General features: G+C 38.1%; 1 long non-coding RNA gene across 1 annotated transcript; it reads left to right on the top strand.

The window, feature by feature from the left end:
- Window positions 1–233: 233 nt before the first annotated feature.
- On the top strand, window positions 234–6,992 carry LOC110918039. The gene is made up of 11 exons (XR_004859590.1): window positions 234–310; window positions 1,036–1,258; window positions 1,757–1,824; window positions 1,930–2,015; window positions 2,122–2,178; window positions 2,259–2,428; window positions 3,363–3,534; window positions 3,786–3,844; window positions 5,774–5,998; window positions 6,108–6,241; window positions 6,310–6,992. It is a non-coding gene; the product is annotated as an uncharacterized LOC110918039 (long non-coding RNA).
- The last annotated feature ends 7,565 nt before the right edge of the window (window positions 6,993–14,557 follow it).

The following is a 14,557-nucleotide window of genomic DNA, read 5'->3' as shown; positions in this document are numbered from 1 at the left end:
TGGATGAAAATGATAAAAATGTCCAAACCTCAGGAACCATTTTGACAAATTTACTCTTAGAAAATTGACTATATGTCACTCGCAACTTTTTTTATAGCCATTCTATTGACCGTACTTCAACGGTACTTTACGATCGATCATTTTCATTAAAGAAAAAAAAGTAGAAAACACATATTAAATTTTACTCTATAAATAAAGAACCACCCTTTCCCTCTTTGCCTCAATCCCATCATCATCGTTCTCTGCCCTGAAAAATTTGGATCTCCACGTGGTTCCTCCATCGTTAAGAGACAGCTGCAACACTAAAAAGGTAAACCCCTGACTTTGTTTTACTTAAGCGTAAATGAATACCAAAGTTTTGAGTTCAACATCAAATCCCTCTGTTTGGTACGTACCATCTTTCTTGTTTTCTCTAGCATTCTCGTTGCTTTTAGCACTTGATACGTTCTGGGTTTTCCTTAAAACTATTGATGAGTTTGAACGGCCGATAGATCTATATAATTACTTCTATATTTAGGTCTTTTTTTAAACTTTGTTGAACGGTTTCTCCGGCTCTGGCGGTGTTCCTATACAACTTTTAAATAATTAGTCTATACCTTATAATAAAACAAAACAAACTTATGCCACATGGCATGTACTTAGGCTACTAGATGCCACGTGGCATCTAATTGTTTCTCCAATTCTCTCTTTGAGCGGCAAATGAATAGACGTTGTTTCTCTTATTCTTTCCCTCATATTCTAGGGTTTCTCTCATTCTTCTCCTTCCCTCTCTGTCGTCTCTTTACGAATATTCAAAGATCTTCAATCCATCAATTCGAATCAAGGTTAGATTAACAACAGTTCCGATTAAAGATAGTGATTTTATCATTCTAATCTGTTGATAAATGTTCTCATTATCATTTGATTTTGATTTTCAAATCTCCTTTTTAAATCAGAAACCCTAAATCTATTTCACGATTCCACTTTGGCGACTAATCTTTCACCGACTAATCATTTGATTTTGATTTTATCATTCCGTATATATTTTTTCTACAGATTCTGTGAAGAACTTTTGATTTTAATTGGAAACTGTTATCGGTTATGGAGTATTTGATGACGAAATCGGTGAATACGAGAGGTTGATTGGAAAGCGATGTCGGAACTAGCGTCGGATTGTAGGTTCAGTGACGGCGATACGACAAGGTTTTATAGATCTGTATCGTTGAGTAGATTTTGGTCGAAGCATCGCGATGACGTTGGCTGCAATTAACTCCAGAAGGTTTGTTGTTAGATTTAATTTTATTGTGTTTAGATGTGCAGCAAGTACTCAGAAATCAGAATTGTGTGAACTTTTGATTAGGATGGTGCACATATACATGTTGTTGATAGAGCAGGAGACACTCAATTATGACTACATTGATATGCTATGATAAATATGTACATACTGAACTTATTCAGTGTATTTGTATGCAAGTATAATTTATGCATAAAAATCAGATACCTTTACAATGTTTTGACCCTTTTGTGTTCGTTTGGTGACACTCATACAGGTAGCTCTTCTATAGGTTAAATTAGGGCATTTTGCATAGGTTTGTTTGTGATGATTATAAGATTGAAATTATGAAATATGCATTAGTTAGTTTAACGTTCAGGCGTTAACTATGATAAACAAGACTCCCTTTTCATTGTTTGTTTGTAAAACTTGCTATAAGGTATGATCATGTTATAACCAGTTCTTACTTAAATTCATATAACTTTCACGTTTTCCTTTTAACAGCAGGTGATTGATACGTAAGCCGTTTCAGATCGCTTCACGTATTAGGGATTTTCATTCGATTTACTAAGGTATGTTCAATCAGTTGTTTATAATGCTATAATTATTCATGTAATTTTTATTTTTAATAATAGCTTTTAATAACAACTAATAAAAATTGTGTTGATGTCTTCTAGATGGACAATCCCTTATCGCAATGGTACATGTTTTAGATTTAGTGATAAGAGTCATATTTTGATGGCCAATTCAAAATTAAAATCTGGTATGCAAACATTTTTTGTGTAAAATTCAACTTTGTTTTAAAGTTCTATATATAAGGCTTCTCATTTACTTTATTTAACCTCTTCACGCTACAATTTTTTTTGTAGAGATGAAAAACCTATGGGTAACCTGGTGATTTAAAGCGCTTCTCAAACTTTAGTGAGGTAGCACATGAGCTGGTTAATCTTCTTGGGCACATGATATTTTCTTGACGTGTCTATTTTTTTGGCTATGCTTCTTGCAGTTGAACATGCTCTATTCTATAGAGACGAATCTGAGTGATTTTGGGTGGCGGTTATGATACAAGGGATGGTACATTGGTTTATATTATTTCCAGTAGTGATAAAGATCTACAGTTACGAACATGGGTGTTGTCCCTCTCTGATCCAAATATTTACTATGGAAAACTAAAAGGTATGGTCATCTTGGATCCAAAATAGATGGGTTTCAATAAGTAAGTAGGCTATTTGCAAATGACGTATGAAGTTTTTAAAGTTGTGCTATTGGTTATTAAGAATATAATTGATTTAATGTTTTATGTGTATTTAAAAGTACTATTAATGATGCTACAAGAAGGAATTGAGGTGTACTTACTCGGGTCAACGATAGTGTAAAGAAAGTAGAAAGAAGTATATTATTTTAACAATTTCAATATAAGATGTGGTGTTTGATGTCTCACAATTCAAGCGTTTACTCATTTGGTATAAAGTTTCAAGTCGTGTAGATGGTTAGCTATTAGAAGTTTATACCTATTTTTATACGTAAGTGATGGAACATTTCTTTCATTTCAAATTTTATGTCAACACTATTAAATATTATACAATTTACTTTGAGTAATCCGTGTAACACACAGGTACTTAAACTATGTAGTTTATAAAGAAGTATTTAGTGATTTATGATTTTCATGTACCATTTTTATCATTTTTATACATTTATATTGAAAAGTTCTTTCATTACAAAGTTCATCTCAATACCAGTAGATATTATATATCTGTGTTAAGCCACCCGCGAAACTCGCGGGATCTTAGACTTGTAAACAATAATACGAAACCATACAAGTCAAACTAACACACTTAATACTACACCAAAAATGTAAAACTTTATTAGAATTTGGTCTTGCTTAACTAATTTTAATTTTGTTATAATATTTGATTTTAGTTTTGAGTTTGGAAAATTGGACACCTCTAAATCCAATCACAATTGTTTGGCTATGTAATGTTAAGGTTGCTTGATTAAGGAAACATACCAAGACAACTAGTTTAGGTTGGCATGAGCAATTAAAAAATTATAAACCCTAACTGAAAATGTTTTTTTAAACCTTGATTTTGATATTTCTCAATAATTTCAGCATACATACAGATAACTGTAATTGAGATTACATTCTCCATAATACAAGGGATACTTACGACTGGAGATGAGGAATATGGAAAGTTTTACAAACCGTATGCTACTTCAATTGTACAATTTCTAAAGATAGCAATATGTGCTACGAGTGGCCTAGACTACTTTCATAATAAGAGGTAAACACATGTTGGTTATTACATTTCAATTGTTTATTAAGACTAGTGTTTAATTCGTTACGGTAATGATCTTTAATATTATGCACACAAACAAATAGTTCTTGGAATCGGGTTTAAAGCTTGTTCTTATAAAATGACCAAATTCAACAACCCCCTTTTACCCTTTAATAGACGACAATATATATTTTTTTTTGAGATAGTATGTGAAACCTATGCGTATGGTAATCATAAACTAAATCATGTGTTTGCAGAATGGATTCGTACAACCGTCAACCACGAGTACTTGCTGATGTACGGAGGCAATATACGGGTAAGTTAAAAACCATATCTAATCCAGTTATACACTCAATGGTCACACAGTCATGGGCTGTCGGTTTTGGATATGGGTCGTTACTATTCTTATTTACTTGGTTTATTAGAATTTAATTAATGTGTGAATTGGTAAAGGGTTTGACCGAGTTTACTGATGGCGCACGTGGTTAGGGGTGTTCTTCGGGTTTCGGGTTTATCGAGTTTTCAAAGGTGGAAACATAACCCGTTAACCGAACCATTCTAGATTCGAGTTTTATGGTTCTCGGGATTATTGGGTCAGGTTTTATTGGGCCGGGTTCTTCGGATTTTGGGTTAAGCATATTCTTTTTTTAACAATATGCGAAAGGGCTAAATAAATATTACAAGGCTGTATGTATATTTACGATCGATCATGAACTTTAGGGCTGCATTTTTGCTGGTATTAAAATTAAACACAACCATTTGTTTACTTTGAAATTCAAATTAGAAACCATGTGAATTACAAAGTCAGTCAACAATTTTTCCAATCTTATTCTTATATGATAATTCTAAAACTATTTAACAATGTGATCCATAAACCCTTTGATAACCCCATCGTTTACTGTTACAACTAAGTTAGCTTAAAAATATTACCTTAATTCAATCTTTATTATGATCAATATGGAAACACATACTTCTTGGTGGGTAGTGATAAACTTTTAGGAAAAAATAGGGTTTTATTTTAGCAATATAGACCGGGTTATTGTCATCCGGGTTAACCCGAATTCCCGAAAACTAACTCAGTTACCGAATTAATTAACTGTCTTGGGGTTCAGGTATATATGTTAATCGGGTTTTACAGGTTCGTAGTTAATCAAGTCAAGTCTTTTCGGGTCGGGTTTAGTGATTGGGTCTCGGTTAAAAAGTATGTGGTAGAAGAGTTAGTCACTACCATGTCTTTAGGAGAAATTATTTATTTTATTGTTTTTCATGTAACCATGTTGCTTTGTACATGCTATTTATAGTGTTTTGCATATTAACCATTTTTCTATTTGAAACAATAGCTTTTTTTGTTTCTTCCATATTTGAGAATTGAAGCAGTAACACATTCATGAGTTTGAGTGCTTTGTATCTAGCTATTTAGGGTCTGTTTGGTATGGGGTAATGGAATGGACGAAGGAATAGAATGGACGAGGTAATGGAATGGATGAGGGAATGCAATGGATCATTACCATTTCATGTCTTGTTTGGTTACCATGTGTGAATGGAATGAGTTATTATTGTGTATTGTTCGGTAGACAAGAAAAACAGAGTAATAAAATCAGCGGTGAGTAGTGATGGTGGTGGTGGTCGGTGGTAGTGATTGTGGGTGGTTATAGGTGGCGGTGGTGGGTGTCGGCGACGGTGATGGGTGGTGGTGGTGGCGGTGCGGCGGCGACGACGAGTGGTGGTAGTGGCAAGGTGGTCGTTGGTGGTGGGTGGCAGCAAAGGTGGCGGTTGGTGGCGGCGGCGGTTGGTGGTGGCGGTGGTGGCGTCGACGATGGTGGTGGGCGGCGGCGGCGAGTGTCGTTAGCGGTTGGTCGCAGCTGTGGGTGATAACGGTGGCGAGTGGGTGGCGGCGGCGATGGCTGTCGGGGTGAGGTGGTGGCGGGTGGCGGTCGGTGGTGGGTGATGGTGGTGGTGGGTTGTGGCGAAGGTGGTGGACTGTGGTGTTGTTGACGAATGGTGCAAGAGGGGATGGAATGGAAAAAAAACATGGGGGGTGGAAGGAATGATTTTGAGGGAATGGAATGCATTTTGGAATGGGTGATTCCATTCCATTGACCAACCAAACACCCTTTTCTTCATTCCCTCGTAATCATTCATTCCATTCCACCTATCATTCCTGGATACCAAACACTACCTTATAGTCTTTGCATTATGGAATACTTTATTATATCTCATACTTATCCCATGTTTCATTGTGTAGGGTGCTGCTGGGCCTACGCAACCATTGGTTGCATAGAGGCATTCATGCATATAATGAACCGTCCACAAAATTTTACTCCTCTAAGCATTCAACAGTTAGTTGATTGCTATGACGACTATGAAAATCCAGAAGCAGAAGGGGGCAAACCATACGATGCCTTTTAGTACATTGCCTATAAAAATCAAGGAAGAGTGTATAGCGAAACTCATTATCTCAGTAGGAATGGTAACTTTATCCATTGGGGGAATGCACAACTCAAATGGTGTAGAAACTGATTTAAGTTTTAGTATAATAAAACTAATAACACCCCTAACTTAATTTTGTTTGTTGACAGCTACAACCAATGTTTACCATCGACGGATTCGATGCGATTGAGAAAGACGAGGGTCCCTTGAAGCCACCGTACGGTTACACCCTGTGACCGCAAGGGTCGCGTCTAAAATCTTAATAGAGATACATGATCAGGCGGTAAGAAAAGTTTATCAATAATTTGTTTTTAATTGTTATTTATTCTGATTTTTTTTTCTTTCTTCCAGAATCATATTATCCGTTATGCTTGCTGATGTCGACAAGAATCGTAAACTTGATCATAGCGTTTTGATAGCTGGCTATGGGACAAGAATCGTAAACTTGATCATAGCGTTTTGATAACGTTTTGGTTTTACGAGTTCGTAGTTAATCAAGTCAAGTCTTTTTGGGTCGGATTCGGTGATCGGGTCTTGGTTAAAAAGTACATGGTAGAAGAGTTAGTCACTATGTCTTTAGGAGAAATTATTTATTTTATTGTTTTTCATGTAACCATGTTGCTTTGTGAATGCTATTTATAGCCATTTACATAGTAACCATTTTTCCATTCGAAACAGTAGCTTTCTTCCATATTTGAGAATTGAAGCAGTAACATATTCGCGAGTTTGCGTGCTTTGTATCTGGCTATTTATAGCCTTTCATTGTGTAGGATCTTGTTGTTGGGCCTACTCAACCATTGGTTATATAGAGGCTGGCATTAATGCACATAATGAGTCGTTCACAAAATTTTACTCGTTTAAGCGTTCAACAAATAGTTGATTGCTATGACCAGTACGAAAATGAGTTAGCAGAAAGGGGCAGACCACACCATGCCTTTCGGTACATAGCCTATACGAATCAAGGAAGAGTTTATAGTGAAGCTGATTATCCGAGTAGGGATGGTAACTATATCCGTAAGGGGGAATGTACAACTGAAACGGTTTGTAGAAACTGATTTATGTTTTAGTATAATAAAACTCATAACACTCCTAACTTAATTTTGTTTGTTGACAGCTACAACCAACGTTTACAATTGACGGATTCGATGTGATTGAGGATGACGAGACGACCCTTGAAGCCACCGTATGGTTACAACCCGAGCGAGACCCGACATAATTCTGCATCCACTTTAGATAACCCCATTTAAACGTGGCCCGGCCCATAAGGTTGAATATGAGTTATAACTAGGGGTGTTTTTTAGGTTTTTTATCGGGTCGGGTTTTTGAAGATGGAAATATAACCCGATAACCGAACCATTCTAGATTTGGGTTTTATGGTTCTCGGGTTTTATGGAAATTTTAACTAGGTTAGTGTTAAAGGACGTATGGTGTAATGTGTTTTATGAATAAAGAACTGTAACTCTCATTATTGAAGTTAAAGGGCATCCATTGCAACCCGATACAAACATAAAGGATGAAAAATGTATTTTACTCTTTAGAATAATAAGTGTTTTTGGGGTTCTCAAATGAGATAAATTATGGGATTACATGTTTTTTTTAATTCTCAAGTTTATATTTTAGTGATCAATAAGGTTTGTTAACTTTGCTTTTTGGATGGGTGCAAGTGTGCAATGATCACTAATTCATATTCAGTTTGTAGAAATTGTAACAAAACAGAGGACATAGTTTGAAGATAAACGGGTTAATTGTGTTAAATTTGAGAAACTTTTGAAAATTGTTATCGGCTGACCCATTTGAATTTCAAAAGGTTATCAGTTGGCCGGTCTATTCAAGCGAAGAAGAGAGAAGACATAGACGGGGTGTCGTCGCCGGTCATTGATGGTGGTTCGATTGTTGCAGGTTGTCGTTTAAAGATGATATGGTGGTTGAAGAAGAGGATATGAGGGTGGGGTAGGGCTCACAAGTTGTTTTTAAATAATTTATTTAGGTGGCTCCACTTAAGTAAACAGTGTTTTTATTTTTTATAGTAAGGGTGTTTTCGTAATTTCACACCCACTTGTAACACCTCGAATTTTTGCGTCCAATAATGTGTTAACACGTGTTATTTGTTTACACGTGGCATTGATATGAAATAAAGGACTAATTTTGACAAACCTTGAAAGTATATTAAATTCGAGGGTTATAAATGTCAACAAGGGTAAATATACTGTATAGTAACCCTAAATAATGCTTGTACCTTCAAACGAATATATCATAGATCGTACGAAAGCGAAACACGAAAGAAAGTGAGAGATTACAAGCTACAGGGGTTAACTGTGTCAACATGTTTAATTATACCTCTGAGTGACCCTTTAACGTTCCCAAGGCTTTGTAACGGTATTATACACTCACTAAAATATAATATATAAATCTCGCGAAGTTTCGTTATGAAACGAGAAATGTTACGATCGAATTCGTATGAGAAGGGTTAAAAGCGTCAACAGTGAAAGTTAAGGCTTTCCAAATAATTAATAAACTAACCGGGGACTTTATAATGCGGGTAAATAACACGAGGCCCCTATCGGTAAATAACCGAGGGCCAAACCGCAAAGTTACCCCTTCAAACCCGAAAGGTCAGGTAAATCATTACGAAAGATTTCGTTATTAATTACCAGGATTTCGTAATCATTTCAAAAGATTTAAAATTTCTGGAAACCAGGCCTCTCGCGACCCGCGTGATGGTTATGGTTAAGCTGAGGCGGGCCGCGAGCCTCCTCTATTACGCGTCTGTTATTTGAATCTCAGGCGACCCGCATTAAAATGGCATGGAACTTCCATGCGGGTCGCGTAAAACGCCCAGATGCAGAAAGTTGTAACTACTTGCCTTTTGGAGCCTTTGAACGATCAAACACCAATGAATGAGGCATGGGCACCCTACTCGACCCATATCACTTAGGGACACCTGCCCATGATCCATGATCAAATGTAGACTGAGTTGTGATGATCTTGAGGGCTTGTGAACACTATAAATAAGCACATTGGCTCATAACATTCACACAACACAAATCAACTTCTCTGATCATTCTAAGGAGCTCCCAAGCACCCTTCTCTGCTCTATAGGCAAGAAACAACTTCTGTAAGTCGTTCACAATCAATATGGTCTTGCATTTCCATAGTTTTAGCCTATAAACACAACCGTCGTAACTAACGGTTGTCATTACAATAACTTGCAAATGGTTCAGTCTTATGACGAATCAAAAGTGGTTTTGAGTTGGTATTTATGTGGGTAATAAACCTCTAAAAGGGTTCCCCCTGATCACCACTCTAACTATGTCAAATATCGAGTCAAACGCGCACTTAAAAAGTCAACAGAAAGCTATTTTAGCGATTTATGCATAATCTGTAATGTACATACTAAGAAACCTGTTTTGACACTCATAAAATATGATATTAAGTATATAAACTTGTTTGCGCTCGTTTGAATCGACCATTTGCTATATTGACCCGGTTCGGAGCCGAATGTCGCAAAAGTTTGACTTTTGCATTGACTTCAGTTCTGACCCGTTTTAGTGAGGTATAGATATACCTTAGGACTCTCTTAGGACCAGGTTACATGATGGTATAAACCTCTGTGATCGGTTCATGAGTTATCCGAGTCTTTTACGCATTTCCGTTAATCGCCTAAAAGTTGACCGTAACGCCATTTTGAAAATAAAACGAGTATTTCGGACACGTGAACGGACCAGAACCTTGCTTAGTAAATTATAAGCATGTCCTTAAAGCTTCACGTCAATCCGAGGTCTAGAATGAGAGTTATGCTAAATGGCGCATTTAAAGTAAACTTTAGTAATTAACGGCGCAATTAGCATAACGACCATCTAAACCAAGATTTCGTCACCAAAACTTTTACCCACTGTATTAAAATAATATTTTGGGAATTTTAAAGATTTTTAATAATTTTTACCTTGCTCATAACCTGCGGTTATGGCTACGGTTCGGTAAATACCGAATATGCCCTTTTCGGCCAAAACATGAGTTCTACAAGGTCTTTTGACCCGATTCCAGTTGCTACTGGTTCCAAATAATAAATAAAGTATTTTAAGCTTTATAAGCTGTTCGGGAAACTCAGATTTCCTATAGAACTCGAAAAGCCATTTTAAAAGTCTTTAAAATGACCGAAAAACCCCTACGGGGCATAATATTAACTTAAACTCGTTACGGGCATCACGGAAGGTATCCTACTGATACCACAACCTCTTTAAGGCATATTGACTTAGGAAATAAGCGTACGACTCTCATGGTTAACCGTTTCGCCTATTGCGCGCACGATTCGGTTTATGAAACTAGTTTTCATAAATTAGCCGATACAGGTCAAATTATATTATTTGAACCCCAAATTCCAGAGTGTGAACCATAAACCCATATAAAACAAGTCTCTGAACTTGTTGGGTCAGAATCACACTCCATTCTCGGTTTTCGCCTTTTCGCGCGATTAAACCATATCTATATATATATCGGAACCAACCGGTCTAGGCTACGGCCATTATAACGACTCGTTAGGATTCTAAGAGGTTAATTAAAACCTTCTTTCCAGATTAGGAGCCCCAGTAAAAGCTATCGGTCATTTAATCCAAATTAAGGAAATATACTTGCAAAGGTAAATACTTTAACTTATTTCCCCTATATGGGCTTGGGTTACGGTATATTAATACCGCTTGATTGAGCATTGTATTCTTCCATCGCTTAGGTGGTTAATTAAATAATATGATCGGCTCATTTAAACAGTTTTGTTTCTTAAAAGCCTTTGGGGGGTTTAATGACCGTTGTCCCGGATATCCTTGGCATCATTTTACGAAATGGCCACGACCATCGACATCCCGGTGTAGGCGTACACCCGGTATATATTGTCGACATTAAATTAAAAGACGTAGCCGTTGGTTTTTATACTACGGTTTTACGCAATGTGGTGTGTCTATAAATCTTTAACCCGGCACGACCCGGGCTACTGAACGCATAAAAGAACATGTAAAACGTTCACAAGATTTTAATAATTTTCCCAAGTTATAAAAGAGTTTGTGCCTTGTGCATTCAAATCAATTTTAACAAACATTTTCAAATGTGTCAGTTGAATGTATTTACCAGTGTAAACTGACGTATTTTCCCCAAAAAGATTAAGTGCAGGTACTATACGAAATGGGCTGGTATAGGCGTCCTAAGCATCGTACATAGTCTCGCAAACTCGATGCTGCATCTGAATGAACAATATTTATTACTTTTTGATCCGCTGTGGATATATTCAACTTCTGTAATACATTTGATATTACAACCAGATGTTGAAGTTTATATAATTATCTTAAGCTTCCGCTGTGCATTATATAATTGTGTGGTTTGACTATATTGTTGCCAACATCGTCACGGTAATCCCCCACCGGGCCCACCGGTGAGACACGTGGAAATCGGGGTGTGACAGGTTGGTATCAGAGCCAACATTGAGCGAATTAAACACTATCCTAATGTGTTTAATCTCGATGACACAATTGCACATACTTGAGTCTAGACAATAACTTAGGACAAATTCGGATTAATACTCCTTTTTGTCTTTATTTTCCATTCAATTTTTTTTAAATAAGTTTTGGAGCAGGAAAATGCCACCTGTTATATTCCGAGGAAGAGGAAGGGGAAGAAGAGGCAGAGGAGAAGTCGTGACACATCAGGATAACGAAGCTGGACCATCTGGTACAAGACATCCTTCGATGACACGGAGCGAAGAGCCACAATGACGAAGAGATCTCTACGAACCCGCGAGGCATTCCACCTCACACAGCTCGACGCCATCTTATCGGCACTCCTTTGGACCAAACTCAGAGAATGATCCCAACAACCCACAACCTTCCTTCATACCTCTACAACGTTCGGTATCGCACCGAAATTACGACGACCCTACTCCATACTACATAGGTCAGTTTAATCCGGCTGACTACATACAGGAACCTTCAGGCTTTGTTCCATTAGGGCCACAAGATCATTTCTCCGAGGACCATATGGATGAAGATACTGATCCAACTGAACCTGCTCGTGGTACGCCCACGCATCCGATAGAAGTCTCTGATGGGTCATCCTTCTATGGCACACCCTATCAGGGACCAGACAGTTTCCAAGCGTTGTTTGACCGACATGAGTGGTACTACACGCCACCTCAACAGACATCTCAACAACCGCGACATCCACAGGATCCCTCTGAGGATTCACGCTTTGAGGCAGTTACGCCACCACCTCCGCCACCGGCGCAACCAGTAATGCCTGATCCGCCGAGGCGTAGGAGGACAAATGCTCGTATGTCTACACGAGGAGGAGGGGGTATCCACTTCAGCACTCCTCGACATTCTAGTAGTAGCCACTATCCGCCACTACAAGAAGAAGGACCTTCAAGTCCTATACAGGAGGCGAACTCCTCACCAGCTGCACAAAATTCACCACCATTTGGGTATGACCAACCCATACCTGCTTACACGGGTCCAACGGCTTACAACCCGTTCGAACCGTCACAAGCACAATACAACTACGGCTATGAGCGCGACCCATATGTGGTGTCGGCAAGATATAATGCGCGCTACCCTGACAGAGCACATGGAAACATGGGACCACCGGACTACTCAGCTCATGGGTATCCAATACCTCCCAGACCTCCAGCTCCGCAACAAGCGCCACAACCACGATTCTCTCCTCCTGAACAGGAAGAAATACTCCATCGACTAGATCGTGTGGAGAGAGAGTTCGAGGAAGAAAAGAAAAGCCACCGAGGATTTCTCAAGGGCTTGGCAAACCTACTAAAGGGCAAAAAGAAGAAACGTGACCACTAGCCCTTAATAATTGTACTAATGTAATTTCTACTTTGAAATAAGTCCCTGCGTGGACACTTATTGTATTTCAGTCCCTACGCGGACTTATCTTTTAGTCCTTGCATGGACACCTATCTGTGTTAGTCCCTGCGTGGACTTGTCACTTATTTTAAAAACCTCTATGGAGGTATGTACTATTTGAAAGACCCGTTTAGGGCAATATGTAATTGTATTTGAGATTATGGAATGTATGTTATGAGTTTTGTTTTAATATGTATAAAATAAATCAAAACCATTCATTTTATATTGATCTGCCTAGATAAAGAATCTTAAAAGGTGAAACCTAGTTTGGTGTCTTTTAAGATCCAGTCAAGATGGTACGACCTAATTGAAAAGATTCTGATTCCCTGTTAACCTCTGTACGCATGTTAACAATCATGGCAGATGTGATTCGTTAAAATCACGCACGTCATTCTTATACGATAATCCTTTAAGGATTTCAAAACCCAACTAAATGATTTATAAATCGTGGGTTAAATCACCAATGAAGGTGATCAATATTATTAAAACATCCATTAGTGATGTAATGCCTACGGGCCAATATTATTAAAACATCCATTAGTGATGTAGTGCCTACGGGCCAATATTATAAAAACGTCCATTAGTGATGTAATGCCTACGGGCCAATATTATTAAAACATCCATTAGTGATGTAGTGCCTACGGGCCAATATTATTAAAACATCCATTAGTGATGTAGTGCCTACGGGCCAACTTTATTAAAACATCCATTAGAGATGTAGTGCCTACGGGCCAACCATATTAAAACATCCATTAGAGATGTAGTGCCTACGGGCCAACCATATTAAAACATCCGTTAGAGGTGTAGTGCCTATGGGCCGTAATAATTGTCTTATAACGACAAAAGGCAGTGGTGGTCTATGACTCCCTGTCAAAAAGAGATAAAAGAACTACGGTTCAAATCTCTATGCCTTTGATTCTCTGAAATCTCGGCTAAAATTATAAAACATTCTCGTGATTAGGCTTTGTGCCGCCAATACTATTTATATAGCTGAAATAGGATATATTCAAATCCTAATATGTAATGAAATAATAAGTTAACCAAATATGGTTTCTGTACCGTGGTTGACAAATTGTCATAAAAGACAATTATAATAATCTCCTGAATAAAATTTTGTTATCTTCTGTAACAGATTCAAGTTACAATGGCGGATCCCAACGGAGAGAATAGCCATACTAATGAAGATGACTACGACAATACGCCAGTGCATTTGACAGGCGCACAACTAAAGGCTCTGATTGACAATGCTGTTCAGGCAGCTCTTGATCGTCAATATACTGAGTCTCAAGGCAGAACCGTGTCAAAACCACCCTCTAAACCAAAGACACACTCCAAACCACCCTCTCAACCCAAGAAAGATGACGACAAACACTCGTCCACTGAGAACAGCGTTCATTGCGATAGAGAATACACTGATGCATCAAATGCTAAGGGTTGCACCTACAAATACTTTGTATCTTGTAAGCCCCGGGAATTTACAGGGGAAAAAGGTGCTGTTGATTGTATCACCTGGCTAGATGAGATGGACACTATTGTGGACATCAGCGGGTGTGCAGCGAGGGATGTGGTGAAGTATGTGTCCCAGTCATTTAAGGGCGAGGCCCTGGCATGGTGGAGAGCGTTGGTGCAGGCATCTGGTAAGTCTGCTTTGTACAAGATGACATGGGAGGAATTTATTGCTCTCATTAAGGAAAACTACT

This window comes from Helianthus annuus, chromosome 6 (genome assembly GCF_002127325.2).
Source record: "Helianthus annuus cultivar XRQ/B chromosome 6, HanXRQr2.0-SUNRISE, whole genome shotgun sequence".
NCBI classification, from domain to species: Eukaryota; Viridiplantae; Streptophyta; class Magnoliopsida; order Asterales; family Asteraceae; genus Helianthus; species Helianthus annuus.
This window is presented reverse-complemented; position numbering and strand designations above follow the sequence as displayed.